This window comes from Coffea eugenioides, chromosome 5, assembly GCF_003713205.1.
Source record: "Coffea eugenioides isolate CCC68of chromosome 5, Ceug_1.0, whole genome shotgun sequence".
Lineage (NCBI taxonomy): Eukaryota > Viridiplantae > Streptophyta > Magnoliopsida > Gentianales > Rubiaceae > Coffea > Coffea eugenioides.
In genome coordinates this window covers 39,493,397-39,512,156 of record NC_040039.1, presented here as the reverse complement: position 1 = coordinate 39,512,156, position 18,760 = coordinate 39,493,397, and the positions used below count along the sequence as shown (strand labels likewise).

General features: G+C 33.4%; 1 pseudogene; it reads left to right on the top strand.

The window, feature by feature from the left end:
* The first annotated feature begins 325 nt into the window (after positions 1 to 325).
* LOC113770904 lies at positions 326 to 8,491 on the top strand (annotated as a pseudogene).
* Positions 8,492 to 18,760: the final 10,269 nt, after the last annotated feature.

Genomic DNA, 18,760 nt, shown 5'->3' with positions numbered 1-18,760 from the left:
CCTGTGTTATAAAAGCATAAAAAAAAATGCATAAAAACAATCAATTATACCAACTTTGTAACAAAAATATTATTAATCTTTTGACTTTTTGCATGTGAACTGGGAAGGAAGACCTTGACCCACAGATACAATAATATGACTTAGACATCGTAATGCTTGACTCTTTAAATCACTCATCTGTTATCATCCACAGATACAATAATTGTCTCCGATTAGTTCAACTTTTATCATCCATTCCTCAATATTCAACAATCATTCTAGTAGAAAATCAAAAGAAAAACAGAAAACAAAAGTCCCACTTTTGCAGCAGAGTCAAGATTCTCAGCATCCTCAAGTTTGCTGGTAAAAATTTCAGGTACAGTGAGATCATATCCATCACAATTTTGTATTTGTCGGAGTTGTTTCTTATCTCAGAAATCTTAGTTCAATAGTCTGAGTCTTAATTCGATATTTTTGAAGTTGCTTCTTAGTAGTGAAAGCTAACGAAAATATAATACACACTTTTACGTCTATTGCCAGGGTCTTGTGGTTCTCATCGTTTCCAAGATAACCAGAAAGTTATCTTAATTTTCAAGGTAAAATAATATCGATCTTAATTTTGTAATATTGAAGTTATTTCTTGTTGCTGTCATGTTATATATAGCTCTAAGAAGCACAAAAATCATAGATCAGTTCCTATTCTTTCAACATGGATTGCTCTCTTCATGCTTTTCACGTTGTTGGCGTTTTTGGGCAAGAATATTGAATTTTATCATAGTTGCAAATTCTTATCAACTTTTGGAGAAGATAAAGTGTGAACCATTGTGGTTTGATCCACTCCAAGATCCGGCTAATTCTATTGAATCTGGATCCTGCTTGCTGACAATCGATAGATCAGTAACAGCAGATTCAAGTTCAAAATCATCATAATTTGTCAAATGTGGATCCAGATCCGAATCTAGATGTCAATTTTTGGAACTTAGAAGATTTTATCGTTATTGATGTGTATATGCTTATATTTTCTTGCATAATATTAACCTTGTTGTAGGGTAACTTCATGAACTTTTCATTCCACCCAGGAGTCTTGATCTGATAGCATTTATATGTCTTTGATAAATACTTGAACATGATAAAAATTTTCTTTTTTCTTTTTGTAACATTGATGAGGTATAAAACATCTTAATGGAAATCTAACAACAAATAAGAAAACAGTTTTCAAAAAGAATGGAGAGGTGACTGTTAGTCACCATAACTCATAGATGAATAGCTCATTTGATGATGCATGTAGGTTTTAACTTGTTACTGATGGTTCCACTACAACAAAATTGTTGTGGTGAGCCTCTTTTTTTTTTGGGTGGTGCTAAGATAATTACAAATAACGGTTAATTTCATATGAAACAAGTAAATTTCACAATTTATATAAATTTCTCTTTAAATTACCAAACTTATTACTTTACTACAAAGTTTATTGTTTTCCTTTTCAAACTTGCTTTTGATTTAACAATTATTTTTTCTACCAAATTCTTGCCACTTTCTTAGTGAAACTTAACACTTTCGTAAAATATTTTATTATTATTTTAGCAATACTTGACACTTTTTGAGCAAATTTTAATGTCTTTGAAGAAATTTGGCATTCCACTAGCAAAAATTCACCTATTTAGTATTTTCTTTGTTCAAAACTCGGCCACCTTTAAATTGTGAGTTTATTAGGAAAGTCTACCAATTTCTTGTAAATCTTCCTATTATTTAGGCTAAAGTTACCAAATTTTATTGAATATTACTATTTGCACACCAAAAAGATACTACTTCACTTCATTAAAAAATCATGCTACTCGGTTAATAAATATTATTAAAATTTTGGATTAATCTTTACTAAATTGTTAATGTATACACTATTTTCTCCTGGTCTTTTCTCTCTAGGACTATCTTCTTCTTCTTCTCTCTTAAATTCCTCTAGTCAAAGTCTTCTCTAACTCTCCCATGGGAGAAATATCAGATAAATCTAGTCTTTCCCCTTGGGAGGGGACTCTCTCTCTCTCTCTCTCTTGTTTTTTTACTTGCTCTTGTAGGGATCCCTTTCTCTAGTTTTTCAATTTCTCTTGTAGAAATAAATTTTCTCCTAGGATTTTTAGTGAGAGATTTTTCTCTCCTACGATCTCCTAATAAGAATTTCTTCTTCGCCATATTATTCTAGCGAGAGTTTTATTTCTCCTTGGTTTTTTCTTGTGGATTTTGTTTCAATTTTTATCTTTTTCTATGAAATTTAAGATTTTGTAGATCTAATTTCTCAAATTTGTAATTTCTCCCATTTATTATTGTCAGGTCTAAACTTCTCTTTGAATTTGAATGAGATCCTCTTTGGACTTGAACCAACTTTTATTAGATTTGACTGTTAGACGGCATGCACAGTTCAATGAGGTTATGGGGTTATAATCATTCATCTGGATGGAGGATACGTTGGAACTTATCTTTATTTTCTATTGATTTTCAGATCCGTATACATGTGTGTCATATTAGATTTGATATATTTCTACCAATAGTATTAGCAAAAATTACCACTTTTCCTCTAAAAGTTACTATTTTATTGAAAGATTTGGTAGATAATTTGTAAATTTCATCACTTTCGTAGCAAAACTTGCCACATCATTAATGAATCTTACTAATTTCCTTGCAAGACTTGCCATTTTTTGTACAAAACTTACTACTGTTCCAAGCAAAACGTACTATTTCATTAACAAACGTAACCACTTCTTTTTAGCAAAATTTGTTATGCTATTATAATGTTTTACTTTGTAGTAAAACTTAACTTTTAGTTTCTTGTAAAAATTAACATTTTTTTTGTACAAATGACACTATTTTTATTGAAAATTCTGGTTTAACTTACCATCTTTTGTTAGGAAAACTTATTATGTCATTTAACAAATTTTCACATGTGGAGCAAAACTGATTGCTTCATTCAAAAGTCTCACTAACATTTTAGCAAAACATATACATAATTATCAAAATATATCACTAATATTTTTATTGAAAAATCATAGTATCATTTTAGCAAAAAGTATTTTCAATAAAAAAATCTTACTATAAAAATGGCCTCATTCCCAAATAGTTTTCTGTGTAGTTTTACCACAAATAATAAAATGCAATGATATTAAATATTGCTAATAAAATGCAATAAAATTCATCTGGATCAGCTATGTACGATTGTCCAACAAACATGATAATCATTGCAATTTCAGTAGCCTTTACTCTGACTTTCCTGAAAGTTTCCTGGACAAGGGCCCGTTGGGGTTATCCTGTACTCTTTAAATCACTTGACGTCTCCAATTAGTTCAACTTTTACCATCTTCCTCCATACGCGTACTCCAAGAAGTAGTGAAAAACAAAAGAAACAAAGAAAAAATATTAACGCAATACATACAATTTGGCAGAGTTTCAAGGTTTTCAGCTTCTTCGAGTTCACTTGTCAATTTCAGGTACAACAGTGAAATCACTTCCATCTGGAATTTGAATATGTTTGGAGTTGTTCTTATTTCATCATGTTATAATAGTTTTATGTGGCATAAAAATCTTGATTCAATTATAATTCATTCACCAAAACTCGATGATCATACTCCTTTTTATCAGTGAAAGCTAGACCAAAATATAATACAAACTGTCTTTTGGCAGAAAAATTAATGGTCCTTAGAGATATTTTGTACATGTCATGTGGGTTTAGACCTAACAATTTATGACAACTCTTCTTCAGAATCCCATAAAGTTTGGAATTAAATATTACAAAAGAAAAGTATCTCTACGAACTCAATGTTTACAAAGATAAACGAGAAACGGAGATTGGGTGTGGGATGGTGAGAATCCGTAGGGTAATATATAGAAGTGTTCGGTAAAATTATTGAAACTCCAAAATTTGTGGGTTGAGATATTCTATGATCAATTATGTACTTCAAAAATCAGTTTTTCTTCTAAGTTTTTCAAAATCAATCTTCAGAATTTTTATCATTTCTCCAAATACTGAATGAACTATTGTACTTTTGTCAGTCAGAAGAATTCTAGATTAGTTTATAGCTGAACAATTATTGAATTGAGTGAAAGACATTTTCTTTTTCTGGTTATTAATCTTTACTAAACAATGACCTACCCAAAAAAAAAAAACTAATCTAAACAATGTGTAGACTAAGTTCCGTTGGCAACTTTTGATGTTGTCTTCAATTTTAATTTTCAGATTTGCTTCAATTTTAATCTAAACAATGCGTAGACTAAGTTTGATATATTTTTGCATTCTAGATGACACAATTATTTGGGAAAGCTCTGGTAGAAAAGACGGCAGAGTTGATTGTAGTAGATTACATGGGAAGGAGCGACATCGACAACATGCAATCGCTTGAAAGGAATTGGCAAGAATTGAGCGACAAAGCATCTGACATAGAAGGAGAAGTGAAGCGAGAAGAAATGTCAGGTAAAAAGAAAAGGAAACGTGAAGTTGATGGTTGGTTGAAGGACGTTAAAAAATTAAGTCCTGAAATCGATGCATTGGAAAGAAGAGGATCATCTTGGAGGCTTCCACTAATGGAGGATCCTGTAGGAAAGCTGCAACTTCGGGTGAAAACACTTATTCAGCAGAGCCACCATTTCAATGGGCTTGTGCTCGATACTTATGACAACATCGGGGAGGCAAGCCTGCCAACGAAATTGTTTGGAGTAAAGTTCGAGGAAGCTTTGCATAGAATTTGGTCATGCTTGGTGATCGATGAAATATCAAGCATTGGGATTTATGGTATGGGTGGAGTTGGTAAGACCACACTGGCAAAGCACATCAAGTACCATCTCTCAGAAAACAACAATTATCAAGTGCTTTGGATTACAGTATCTCAAGAGTTTAGTATCACCAATTTGCAGGACAAGATTGCCAATGTCTTGGGTATTACTCTATCAAGTAGGGATGAGGAAGAAGTAAGGGCAGATATATTGCGTGGGGCATTCAGCAAAATGAAGAGATTAATAGTACTCATATTGGATGATGTTTGGGAAATATTTCGTTTGGACAGGGTAGGGATTCCTCTTCATCCAAACAAGTGCAGATTGATTTTGACTACACGCTCACGGGAAGTGTGCGACAGGATGCAATGTCAAAGAAAATTTCGTTTGCAAACTTTGGACAAAGACGAAGCTTGGGATTTGTTCGAGTAGACACTTGGCAGCGAGACCTTGCTTCAAGGAGATTTGGAAAATATTGCCAAGTCCATTGTGGAAGAGTGTGGTGCTTTGCCTCTTGGTATTATCACAGTGGCTGGAAGCATGAGAGGTGTGAGAGACATTTGTGAGTGGAGAAATGCATTGGAACAATTGAAAACATGTTCAATAGGGTATCACGAGATGGAACGAGATGTGTTTCCCATCCTGGAATGGAGTTTCAATCGCCTGGATAAATATGAAAGGAATTGCTTCTTGTATTGCTGTCTTTATCCGGAAGATTGGAAAATAAAAAGAAAGGGACTAATAGACCTCCTTATTTGGGCAGAGCTGATGTCAAAACGGGACTCAAGACCAAAAGCATTTGATCAAGGGCAAACGATATTAAACAAACTGATAAAAGTTTGCTTGCTGGAAGAAACTAAAGATTTCAAAGGGGATGACCATGTGAAGATGCATGATTTGGTCAGAGATATGGCAATAAGGATCACGCATGGAAACTCCACACCAGAGAGCCGCAGAGATGATGTACCACGATTCTTGGTGAAAAGCTTAGGACGGAGTTATTCAATAGTAGCACTGGAACAAGAAGAGTGGACACAAGATCTCCGTGCAGTTTCCTTCTATTCACAAAATTCCGAAGGAATAGAAATTCCACCAGCCTGCTCACCAAATTGTCCTAAGCTCTCAACCTTGCTTCTTTCTCCGGTTTCCATAAAAGAAATCCCAGATTCATTCTTTCGGCACATGTGTGGACTTAAAGTTTTGAATCTATCTTGGTGCGAAGGTATAACAAAGCTGCCTAATTCTGTTTCAGACTTGGTGAATCTCACTGCCTTGATTTTGGGGCGTTGTCTGTGCCTCCGATCCGTGCCACCACTGGGAAAGCTCAAGCAATTGAGGGATTTGGACCTATCATTCACTGGGATTGAGGATTTTCCTGAAGGCTGGGAATCACTGGTCAACCTCGAAAGTCTTAACTTGGGCGATTGTCAGTCTTTGAAACCCAGGATAATACCAAAAGGGACATTTTCCCAATTGCACCGTCTTCAACGGTTACTATTGCCAACCTATGGTAGGATACAAGTTAATGATCTAGAAGTATTGAACCAACTAGAAGTTTTTATAGGACGCTTGTCTTCTACGGGCTTCTATAAAATTACTGGGTGGCCAAAATACTATAATGTTTATATCAATGACAGGTTAATTGAGGATCTGTTTAATGAGTTAGGATTTGATGATTATGAGGACCAGAAACAACTGCATTTCCATCAGTGTGAGCTTGGTAGAGGATCGAACAATCTGCCAGATGATATAGAATGTCTGGTAATCGAGGATTGTGAGGCCATGGGCATTAGGTGCTTGTCAGATGTTTTTAAAAATTTTATAAATTTAAGCGACTTATCTAGATTGATTATTGTGGATTCGGTTGGAATAGAGTTTCTCTGGCAATTGTCCTCTGCTGCTCCACGTGATCAGTTGGAAGTCTCGTCTTTTAGTCCACTCCGTGTCTCGAAGAGCTATGGCTCGAAAGGTTGCCAAATCTGGTTGGTCTTTTTTACGGAGAATCAGAACCATATTTGCTTCCAGCTGGCACCTTTTCTTCCCTAAAAATGTTGGAGATTTCCGAATGTCACAACATGAAGCAGCTATTCACGGTGCAGTTGCTGCAGAACCTTCAGAGGCTTGAAACATTAGGAGTTGAAGATTGTGACGGACTGGAGGAGATAGCAGCAGATGGCAACGGAGTAGGACAAGGAGGAGGAGAAAGCATCCAATTGACTTCAAGTGAAGGAGCCACTGCCACTGTCACCCTTCCGAAATTACGGAGGTTGAATCTGACTGGGCTGCCACAACTGAAGAACGTTTGCAAGGCAGCCATGATCTGCGATTCAATTGAGGAGATTGCAATATTTAATTGTCCAAAGGTAAAGAGGCTGCCTTCGTTTCTTTCCACCATCGGCGGACCACCATCTCTTCCCAGCACTCTTCATAAAATCAGGGGAGATAAAGAATGGTGGGAATCATTAGAGTGGGACAATCCTAGTGCCAAAAATGCCCTTGACCCATTTTTTCCACGGGGTGTTGAGATATTTGAAGACCAACTGTTTGATCAAAATGCTGACTGGTTCTCATGTACGTGTTTTCTCCCCTTTCTCAAATGTTACCAAATGTCCCCTTCCTTTGAGGTTTTTTCCCCCCAAAATGATATGCTTCTCCACTAGCATAGAATTTGCTGTTGTGTAGGAATCGATATTAATACTTTCCATATTGAGCTCAAGGTTTTTTTTTTTAAAAAAAAAAAACTCTCTTGAGGTGCAGAACTGCTAACACCTTTTGAGTTGTTCTGATGGGAAAATTGATTTAAGTACATTAGTTTCTCTTTCTTTCTTATTTATTTTTGAGTTCAACGTCGTTATAAATTTCTTTATGTCATTTTCTTTTTTCATTTTAAGCTATTGCATGTTCTCTGTCTTTCTCCTATTTCTAGTGAGGCTCAAGTTTTCTTCTACTGACAACCTTCCCTATAATACTGAACTACGAACTGCACCATTTCTTTTATTCATCCATACAATCTGCTGCATACAGCTTTTTAATATTTTTTAGTTTTTTCTTATTTCTATAAATTTAAATATTTTATTTTCTATCTCTTTCCTCCTCCTTGTTTGTTTCTGAATTTAGTGTCTTTATTAATTTATTCTATAAATGAGCTGATCTCTATGTTTTTTTCATTTTTTTCATTTCTTGCTGTTGAAAGTTTTCCCCTTCTCTGAAGATGCTTTCTACATAAGTTACGGGGTGTATATGTTTGCAAATGTTTAAATTCCAAATTTCATATTAAGAGCCACAATACGTTGGAAGGAAGGAATTTCCATGATCGTACTTGCGTTAGTATGATGGATGAATTTGCTTTTTGTTTCTAACTTATACTAATCAAGTGTTGTTTGTCAATATTTCTCAGGTAGCCACAAAACTGCTGCAGCAAGAGAGGTGATGTTGCAAAAACAAGTGTTAATTGAAGCCTTGTCCACCAGCGCCAAATTTCATTTCAGTACATACTTCTTCCTTAGCTGTATTACAGTTGCTGTTTTACATCATGTGTAGCTTTCTATACCGACCCAAACTGGTGCACCCGTCTGGAACAACTTTAAAGTGGCAGGTCATATATAGTGACAGATGATGGGGGACAAGGTTTGAATCCTTGACTTCCCATCCCTCAAACCTTACAGGCTTTGGTGGGCCAAGCCAATGGTTAACAAGTCTTATGGGCTTTGGTGGTGGCTTTACAAGTCTTCATGCTTGGGTTGTGCAAAATCAGATGGTTGCTTGTAATTGGACCCACCCTCAAAAGAAAAGAAGGTTAACTTGTGTTTTAGTTTTCCACGTCTTTTTTTCTTTTTCTTTTTTACTCTTAAAAAAAAAGTCAACAATAACTTGTCTACCAATAAATATAAAATTACAGATACCCAACTTATCAAGTGCAATGAGGGTGCTAGAATGGCACAAGATGGAATTATACTTAATTAAAGATGCATTTGATAAATTTGAAATTTGAAATTTGAATTCTGAATCCGTTAAGTTACTATATTGTTAAGTAGTAAATTTGATACATTTGAGTTTATATCATATTAAATGATAAATGAACAGCTTATCATTTATATTTCGAACCAAATTTGGCCTTAAAAAATTCAGTGTTATTTAATTAATTTAAGTATTCTATTTTTTATTATTAAATTGGCATGAACATGTTAAAATTTGAATCCATTAAATTTAAGTGTTGAATTGGATTCTCAAATAAGGTCTAAGTGAAAGTTATCAACTTTTATGAGGGGAAAACCCAAGTACTGAAGGCGTGGTCTTAAGTTCTGGTTTCTTACGTTGTATGGATACGCCTTTTGTGGGGCAGCAATACTAAGCCTGCCGTTAAATGGCTTTTCTTATAGCTCGCTTACGACTTTGGAGGAGGCATATGCCTTTCTTTCAACTGGGCACTTAGAAAATTGAGGTAACTTAAAATGATTGAGAGCTAATAATAATTTCTCTCCGAAGTTTGAGAGAAGAACCATAAGTCAAATATACGTGGCACACAAAGATTTAATAATGCCAATTTCCTTATTCTGTACCCTCTATTTTTTTTCCAGCCACATGTGAACATAGTACAATGGTTAATTCACAAAACACAAAGTGTTGCATGTGAAATTACACGACAAAACAGTGAGATAAAGATGCCAATTTATAGACGCTAGATTCTTTATCCTACTTTCTGTACTAATTTCTGTTTCATTCTCTATTTTTGTTTCCCCGTGACATGTGAATATACTACATGGTTCATTCACAAAGCGTTGTACGTAAAATTACATGATAAAATAATTAGATAAACATTGTGATAGAAAGTGAGATGGTGAATCTAGAGTCCAAACTACTCTTTAAATATAAAGGGAAAAATTACGGATACAAACGTCATCATATATTTTGTCTTATATTACCAAACAAGACAAAGAGGTCATGCACTAAAAATTGGTTTCTTTTTTCTTTTTCCCTCTAATTAATTTTTGGGTATAATTAACGGGTGCCCCATTAAGAGGTGCCTCAAGTGTTAATTTTGACAAAAATGTAATTAATTTGGTAAAGTGTCCCATTAATAGGTACAATAAATGTGAATGTGTATTCATATATTAAATTAGATATAACGTTAGTCTAACAAGAGTATCATGGGATACCCGTTAAAAAATCCGTAATTATTTATGAGTAAATCTTATATACTATGACAATGTATACACTATCACCGTTGAATCCATGATACATATGCAAAAGTTAAATTTTGAATCCAAATTTTACATAGTTCTCATTTATCCAAAACCAACACTATACATACTATATGTGTATAAAGGATTAATCTATTATTTATAAGTTAAATCTTATATACACTAACAGTGTATGAAATTATAATGGTTGGATGTACGATACATATGCAAATTTTGAATTTCAAATTTACATTCGAATTATGTATCATGCATCTAATGATGAAAGTGTATATACTATCAGTATATAAAATATAAATCCTTATTTATATCTATACATTTCTCTCCTCGACTCTCAAACTAGGCTTAACCTTAGCTTTCAACTTTCGAGTTTCATCAAACAGCAGGAACCCAAGGAAATGCTTAAGGCCTTTTGCTTAAAGGGGCGTAGTAAGATCGCGGGCCCAGCTGCAACAAACTTGGGAGTCCCAATCCACAAGTATAATAAAACTTGGGCTTGTAAGCTTTTGACCACTTGCTAGATTCCAGAACCTTTTATGAATGTGTGAAATAATTAAACAAATAGTTCGGCCCCAAGGGCCCAAAGAGAGTTTAGTGGTAGGAGGACTATCTACCCACCATGAGATGCCATTTTGCGTTGAGTGCCAAATCTTCCCCCACTCCCATGTCCCACTTATACAGCTTTGGAGGTTCTCTTGAATAATTAAGGATGAAAGTTTTTTTTTTCATAGGAAAGATTAAGGAAGAAAAGTTAACTTAAAAATTGTTTTTGTTAATTTATTTAAACTATGTCTATATTGCATATAAAGGGAGAGTGAGGGTTTGATATAAACTTTTTGGTTTCACTTTATGTTCTTCTTAAGCTGTCTTGAAAAACTACTCACTTTCAACTTCCAATATAACATTAATGTCTTCCAATTAATATGTATTTCTTATTATTTTATTTTTCAACTTATTTAATAAATCATATTTTTTATTAGCAACTATCTAATATGGTTATGGATTATACTAAATAATTATTTGTTTATACATTTTATTTCGGTGATTTTTCTACATATTTACTATTATAACATAAAACTAAATCTCTTGAAAATGATTTAAAAAATTATCAAAAAAATTTGGCACAAATTTCTTTTATTAGTTATACACACATTCGTGTGTGTCTTGAACACTAGTGTAGATAAACATTGTGAAAGATTATTAGATTAGAAATGATTGGTCATATTTTCAGTCTTCTTGTGTCTCTACCTTACAATATAAAAAAATTAATTGCACCAACAATTTAATAATTAAAGTTTGTGTTTGCCTAATCATTTCCTTTAGTGAAAACTCCATGGTTCCATGAAAATCCACATCCTCAAATGAATTGGAATTTAAATTTCTAGGCACCGAATTTAAGAAAACAATTCCAAACAAGGGTATAGAATTTTAGAATCTTCATCTTCAATCACAAATTTTATCGATGCCCTGTCTCACCTTTATTTTGCTATTATAGTATGTCAAGAAATGTATTGATTGTTTGTTATGAAATTGATTGTCTGATAATTAATTCTAAGTAATGACAACCAGAAAAACATTTAAAACCAACTTTTTCATTTTTCCTTCGCCCCCCCCCCCCCCCTCCTCTCCCCAAAAAAATCCCCCGAAACCGTGTACTTTTTGTTTAACTTTTTTATTGTTCCTCGTTTTAGTATCTCCAATTTAAGTTAGAGGAAACAAGATTGTAATGAGTAATGAGTATCATTTAAGAAGGAAAACAAAACAATCTTAACATATCTGGCATGGATCATTATAGATCCTAGATAGTTCCTTATATAAGGATCCTAGGTACTTCTCAGTTCCCAAAATATTGTTGCTGCCTCATGTCGAATAAATTATAAAGCAACAAGAGTTTGAAATACTTGAAGTCGAAAAAATGTCTCGAAAATTAGAGGATTAAAGGTATAATCCAACCCTAACTTGTTTTATGTGTCTAACACTAAGATAATTTGTTATATACTAGGAAATAAGGATACATAATACTTAGTCCCCTAAGTTGTTGAAATCCTGCTGGAGGCCTGCCTTGAATAGGATATTATGACTAATAGCAACTTCAATTAGAAATCTGAAAACTTTAATCCCCAAAATCAAGCTCAGTCTAAGAATTACGACCACCGCCATACCAATAAATGACTAAAAGTCCAAAAGTTAAGATTTCATGGAATTATGACCAAGTTAATTAAATCTTCATTTTGACAAAATTCAAAATGAAAAGATGAAACAAAAGCAAAACGAGTATAGAAGATTTACACCGCACCAAATTATGGTTTTATATCTATATAGTTTTGATACTACATTCTTGTTTTACCATGCATAATGTTGATACATACAATCTCCTTTAACATCTACAATGATTGCAGATTACATCTTTCTTTTAACATACGGGGAGTCTAACAACATGTCCAAAACCCTAAATTACACATAAAACAAAAGGCAACAACAAAGATTTTATTAGTACAACAAATTATATCACTTTTAGACTTTGGTGAATAATGATTATATCAAGTTTTACTTTCACATACTAAAAAGTAGAAAAGTATAGACTACAATTAATCAGTCATCTTCACATGCAAGAGACTTCAAAGGTTTCTTAAGAAACTATGAAAAATGACATTAGTACCTAACCCCATGTGAAGATGCAGAAGGAGAAAATCATCAGTTTTACGCGGCAACTGCCAATATATTCTAGCAACCCTCAAATTATGGAACTTCATACGTTGTCTGATTTCAAAGTTGTTGCCTAAGTTTTATAATCCCTCACATGTAAGAAATGGCCCCGCCACCGCCTGTGCCCGTTGGGCGGCGGCCAATTGTATACGTGTTGTTTTGTTCTTGGGATTGAATTAATTTCTTCAAGATCTTCTAGATGGGAAACTAATACAAATTAAGCACCGCCTTGATTTTTTTTTTTTTTGGGGGAGGACAAATGGGGAGAGAAAATCAGTGTTTCATTGGAAATTTCCTAGTACAGTTGTTTTGATTAAAGATCTTGGATGCCATAAGCTCGAGCTATCCAATATTTGTCACTGATTTTTTTCATTTTTTTTTTATTTCTCCTAACAAACACTTACGTTTTTTGTTGTAACTACAATAAAATTAAGATATGGAAGTTAATAGGTGACTAAGGTGAGGACAAGGCGTGCCGAGAAATTTTTTTGTCCGTTTGACATTAATAGGTACTACATAATACAAGATTTTGAACTAACTAGAGTCTATTTCTTTCTTTTTCTTTTTTCGATTCAAAGTGGATTCTAAACTTCGTAAAAGGGAGAGCTTGGGATTAAACCTTATGGTTATTAAGCTAATGTCCATGTCTACTGTCTTCAAGACAATGGCCTTGTCCTCATTTGCTTTAAATTTGCAAAATCTAATTATGGAGAGTAATTATAAAAAATATTAAGAATAAATAAAATCTACTCTTTGACTGATTGTGAATTTTAACTTTTTGATCATTAAAAATATCTATAATCTGAATACAGAAACAAATGAGAAAGTAACAAAAACTAATTATCTAAAATCAGAATTTATAATCAGATAAAATAATCTGCCGATAACAAGCCCAATGAACCATTGTCTTTCTTCACATATTATTTTATGGCCTGTACTTTTTAGAAGAAATGAAGGTCTTCTAACAAACTTACTTAAAAAGGGAAGGATGTAGATGTTCAAAACCAAAGGGCTCATTTGAAATCCAATTTCCAAATTAATATGTTGAGAAAATTTAATTTGGTGTTTGGATTTTACTATTATTAGTATTATTCCAATTGCTTATATACGGTGATCGAATGTAGCTCGTGTTGATCAAGCTGCTCAAATGGAAAAAAAAAAAAAACTAGAAAAAAAAATGGGACTAATACTCTTGAAAGTGAGAATCCTTTGGTGGAGTAGAGTCGCCGACTCCATCAACCAAAACTTTGGAGAAAAAATCGATTGCATCATAAAGCAACATTCCTACCAAAGCCTGGCTGCTTGTGAGATTCTCAACTTAATCTTTGTTTGTTTTTGTAGTGTTTAAGCTGAACTAAATTCGTACTGGCTTATAACCGAAATCTAGTTCATATTCCTCTACCAAATATGCAGTTAAGATGCCATTGATCAACTGCCAGATGTATGGACATAATTTTTATTTTCGGGTACCTTTTGCTCTTTTTACATTAGGGACTAAGGTTTTCAACTAGGCAAAATTGATATCTGGTTCCATTCTAGTTCCTTGCCAATATCGAACCATTTAGTCCCTTATACTATTGAAATTAAGATACTTTTTGAAGACAACAAAAGTTGCTAAATATGCAAGTCATAGATGACAATAAAATCTTATGTTTTTTTCTTACAAAAAATTAACATACAAGACAATACATTAGAAATTAGAATGAACAAAAAATAATGAAGTACTCAATGTGTCATAATTGAGAGTTGAAATATGAAAACTGTAAACTGGGATCTTTCCTGTATATAAATAAAGCTAATCACATTTCTCTCTTCATACATTTGGTTGACCAGCCAGTAATCATAAAGATGATAACAAAAGCAACTAATTGACCTAGAGTTAAATATTCATTTCCATCTTTGCACAACTGTTTTGCTATAGAAAACCATATTATATAGTTTGATGGTTGTGGTCTTCCATTGCATCAGCAAATACATGCATAATCTCTCTTTTTCTCCTGCTCAATACTCGGCTGAATAACCGGAAAACTCATGTGCTGCTTCTTTCTTGATCTCTTTATATATCATCCCAGAGTTCTTGCCTCCCTCCCTCTCCTTCAGTTTCTTTCAAAAATCAAATAACAGTTCTGCTTTGTCCAACTCTATTACAACATGGGAAATTGCATCACTAGAAAAGCAATTCTAGCTGAAGAAGATCAGAAAACTGAGCAACCAAGAGAAGCAAAGAAAGTAGACAAGACTTCAGCAGGCGGATCAGCCAATGTCCAGTCAGTGAAAAATGTCAAAAACAGGACGAAAAAGACTGTAAGATTCAGGCTTGGCGAAGAAGATGCTAACAATGCAGGAGGAGATAGTAAAGAAACAAAAAGTGGGGTGGTGAGGATTAGGCTTGTTTTGACACAGAATGAGTTAAGTCAGATTTTGAATGGGGAATTGAAGCATTCTTGTGCTGAACAGTTGCTGAATATGGTCAAATCGAGAAGTACAAGAGTTTCTCCAGATGGATCAATTGATGCTGACAGGAATGAGAATTGGATGCCAGCCTTGGAAAGCATTCCTGAAGATCAGTAATGCATAATGCTCATCATCAACATTGGCAGAAACACTATATTTCTCTCATCTGATTCTGTCATTATTGTACAAAAGTTAGCATATACTACTTTAACACAGCTACCTAGTCTGATAATCACTTCCTAGTACATGTTTTAAGTTGTTAGTACTATGAAGGCTAGTTGCTCTTCCTCTTCCTTCTTTTGAATGTTCTGGATGAGAAATTTGCAGCTTACTTTTATATAAAAGTATGAACTTTAACTATCAGTAGTTTTGTTCAAACAGAAATTAATATTTTGTACTTTTTGATCCTTTTCTTCCAAGGAGTATTGTTCTTTAATTTGATATTAAGAATGGGAACTGTTTAGCTAATTTATGTTGGACCAACCATGATGAGAGTTAATTCTTTGAATTTTCATTTTCAGAGAAGCACTCGCCATACTAATTGTTCGGTATCTAAAAGACAATTGCTAATTTTAGTCTATCTATAAAGGGCTTATAAATTTTTTGTTAAGTCTAAAAGTGTTTTATCATTTAGTCCAGGACTTATTGATGTCAACTGAAAAAAGACAAGATCTACCATTCAAAGTTGCAGAAATCTAGACTTGAATTTCTTCAACACCTTAAACTGATCTCATCAAGGAGAAATTAATTCTTCTAACCATTTGATTCACCAAAAACGTTCAGGACACCTGATTATTAAGGATAGAAACGTTGAGGCGAAAAAGCCAGCTAGGACCTCCTAAGCTACAAAAGGCACTACAAAGTACAAAGAAAACAGAGAGCTAAAATCCAAAAGAGATATACTGATGATTACATGTAGGTCCATAGACAAGTTAAGAGGGGAATGAATTAGGTTAAACTAAAACTCAATAATTAATAGCAAATTTAACCAATTTTTAACCAGCGAAGTCAACTTAAGTGATCACATTTGAAGATAGCAGAAATCAAGTAAAGATGAAGAAAGTAAAACAAAAAACACAACTAGGGAGATCAATAAGTAACTGAAAAAGAAAGCGATTCAAACAGATTTTATAGTGGTTCAATTTTTTCTTATAAGTTTTCTCCTACTCTCAAACTTAAATTTTTTTTTCACTGCGTGTCTCTTCAAAATCTTGGTCAAGAGTTTTACAATTCATACAAGTTAACCTCACAATGACACAAAATATTTCTCACACTCTCTTTGATGAATACTAACTTTGACAACCTCACCAATATTACAAATCTAAATATTTGTCACTCAAATCACTCTAGCTAACATGTAAAAAAACGTAAGCAAAGTTATTGATTAAGTGCAACCTTCAAACCCTTTATAGGAGCTTCAAAAACAGTCCAAAATGCCCTCCAATGATCTTGCATTAAATGCAAAAAATAATAATAATAATAACCGTTTGGGGTTTGGTTAATCATAAGTGAAACTAGTCATCCGAAAAATCCTCTGAAAACTCTGGTGATGAACTGAGTTTTGAAGGTGTTAAACGGCGGAGAGTTAAGCAAGTATCCAAATCAGCGGCCAAAAAGCAAAATTATGCTTGTGTTTTAGGATCTTTCGGACGGTCGATACTTGAATTGGTGGCCGAAAGGTTGGTGAAAAAAATTCAAAGATTTCTTGGCTTGCAGGTTACCTTTTTTGGATGGCCGAAGATAATGCAGAAATGGTTGGCTGAAAAACCTTTTCCGGGCGGCAGACACTGAGGTTTTCAGTTCAATTTTTCTGATTTTGTAACAACTCTACGCCATCTTCACATAAGTAGCGTCCTGTGCATTTTAAGTCACTCTTTGTCAATTGGATCAACTTGAAATGCTTAATAAACCTGCAGAACCTTTTATTAACATAATTCGAACATAATCATTGATTTGTTGTTATCAAAGTGGGAAGATTTACATTATAAAATATAGATAATGGCAAATTGACTGAGGGATTTGAGATGAGCTTTAAACTGTTTAATATCTTTTTCTCCGGTTCTATCTAGGACCTAATTAGCCCTTTTTGAATTTTTAAGGGTTAATTTTAGACACCTCCCTTGAGATTTCTAATAATTACACCTAGCATCCTTGTAATTTTAAAAATTATATTAACCTCCCTTGTATTTACTGTTTGGGGTAAGAAAATCTTTAAAAAAAACACAAATTCCATATAAAAATCATGAATTACCTTTCTTGTTAAAAAAGAAAAAAAGTCCCTTACATTATTCTCTCTATTACCAAAGCCACCAACCAACATTACCATCTTCTTATATTCACCACTACCACTAAATCTACCTCTATTATAACTACTATAAGCTGTCAACCACAAGCTGAAAAAAATATTTTTTTTTAATCCCATTGAAAATGTTATACTTTTATTTTGAAATGTCCCAAAATATTTGTTATTTTACTAAAGTTAAAAGTTACTTTGATATATATTTTCAATATTATCCCCACCTTTATTTATATTTCATACTAAATTCAAATTTTAATTTTAAATTTTTGGGATAATTTTGAAAACAAATCCACTAACATCATTATCAATCCACTATTTTTAAAAAGTTGAAATCCTAAAGAGCAAAGATCGGAGGCTATCAGCTTTATATATATATATGTATATAAGGCTCTCACATCTCTGAGTATATCATGGCATTCGCTTTTATATTAACTACTTTCAGTAAAATTCAAAGTGTCCACTAATATAAGTTTTTCCAATTGGCAACTATTTTGGGATGTTATGAAAACTATTCCAATATGTTTTTTTTCTAATTTTTTTCCTTTTTTTTCTCTTTCAAATTATAAGTTTCTTCCATGTAAAATAGCAAGAAAGTGGAGGTCATTTTCAACAATTCAGTATGTTAGGGGAAAAGCAAGATGAAATTATTTAAAACCTCGGGGAGACTTCTAAAATTACCCAATTTTTTAAACCCCATTCACGCATATCATGTGCACTCATATGTAAACCCTCCATACCATGTTTTAGGCCCGGTATTGCTTTCCAGTTATATTTTTAATAATCCAATAGATTCTTTTTTAGTATTTACGCACACTTTAAATCACTGAGTCGTGTGGTGACTTTTTTTTCTGAATTTACTGCTTACCTATTTTTTCAAGAGCCAATAACCTTTTTACCACTCTAAAATGAGTTTCATAAATTTATGTTAGCCTGCTTTTAATATATATGTGTGTGTGTGTGTGTATTAAAAAGAAGGTCTTGGGCCACCAAATCAACATGGATTATCAATTTTGGAGCACTTCTAGTATACCATGGGTTATCAAACCAGAAAGTGATTTTGGATTTTAACAAGCGAAATGAACCAGGGCTTAACAAACGAACTTAGAATGAATGATACTTCATTAAGTGCATAGGATGAACACAAACTTGTGCAAATCCCATTTCACCTGAACTCAACTTTAAGGTGAAAATAAGGTAATGCTCTGATTTCTTCTTGACTTAATTCCTAAAAAATGCAGCACAATGGTACAAAAATGCCAGCGAACTAAGATCCATGTGAATGTTTACTACAACTGTCCATGCAAACTTGCGCTTGTGCAAACCAAATATGAAAATTCGGGGGCGGGGGGGCAACTACACGAACAGAGAAGAA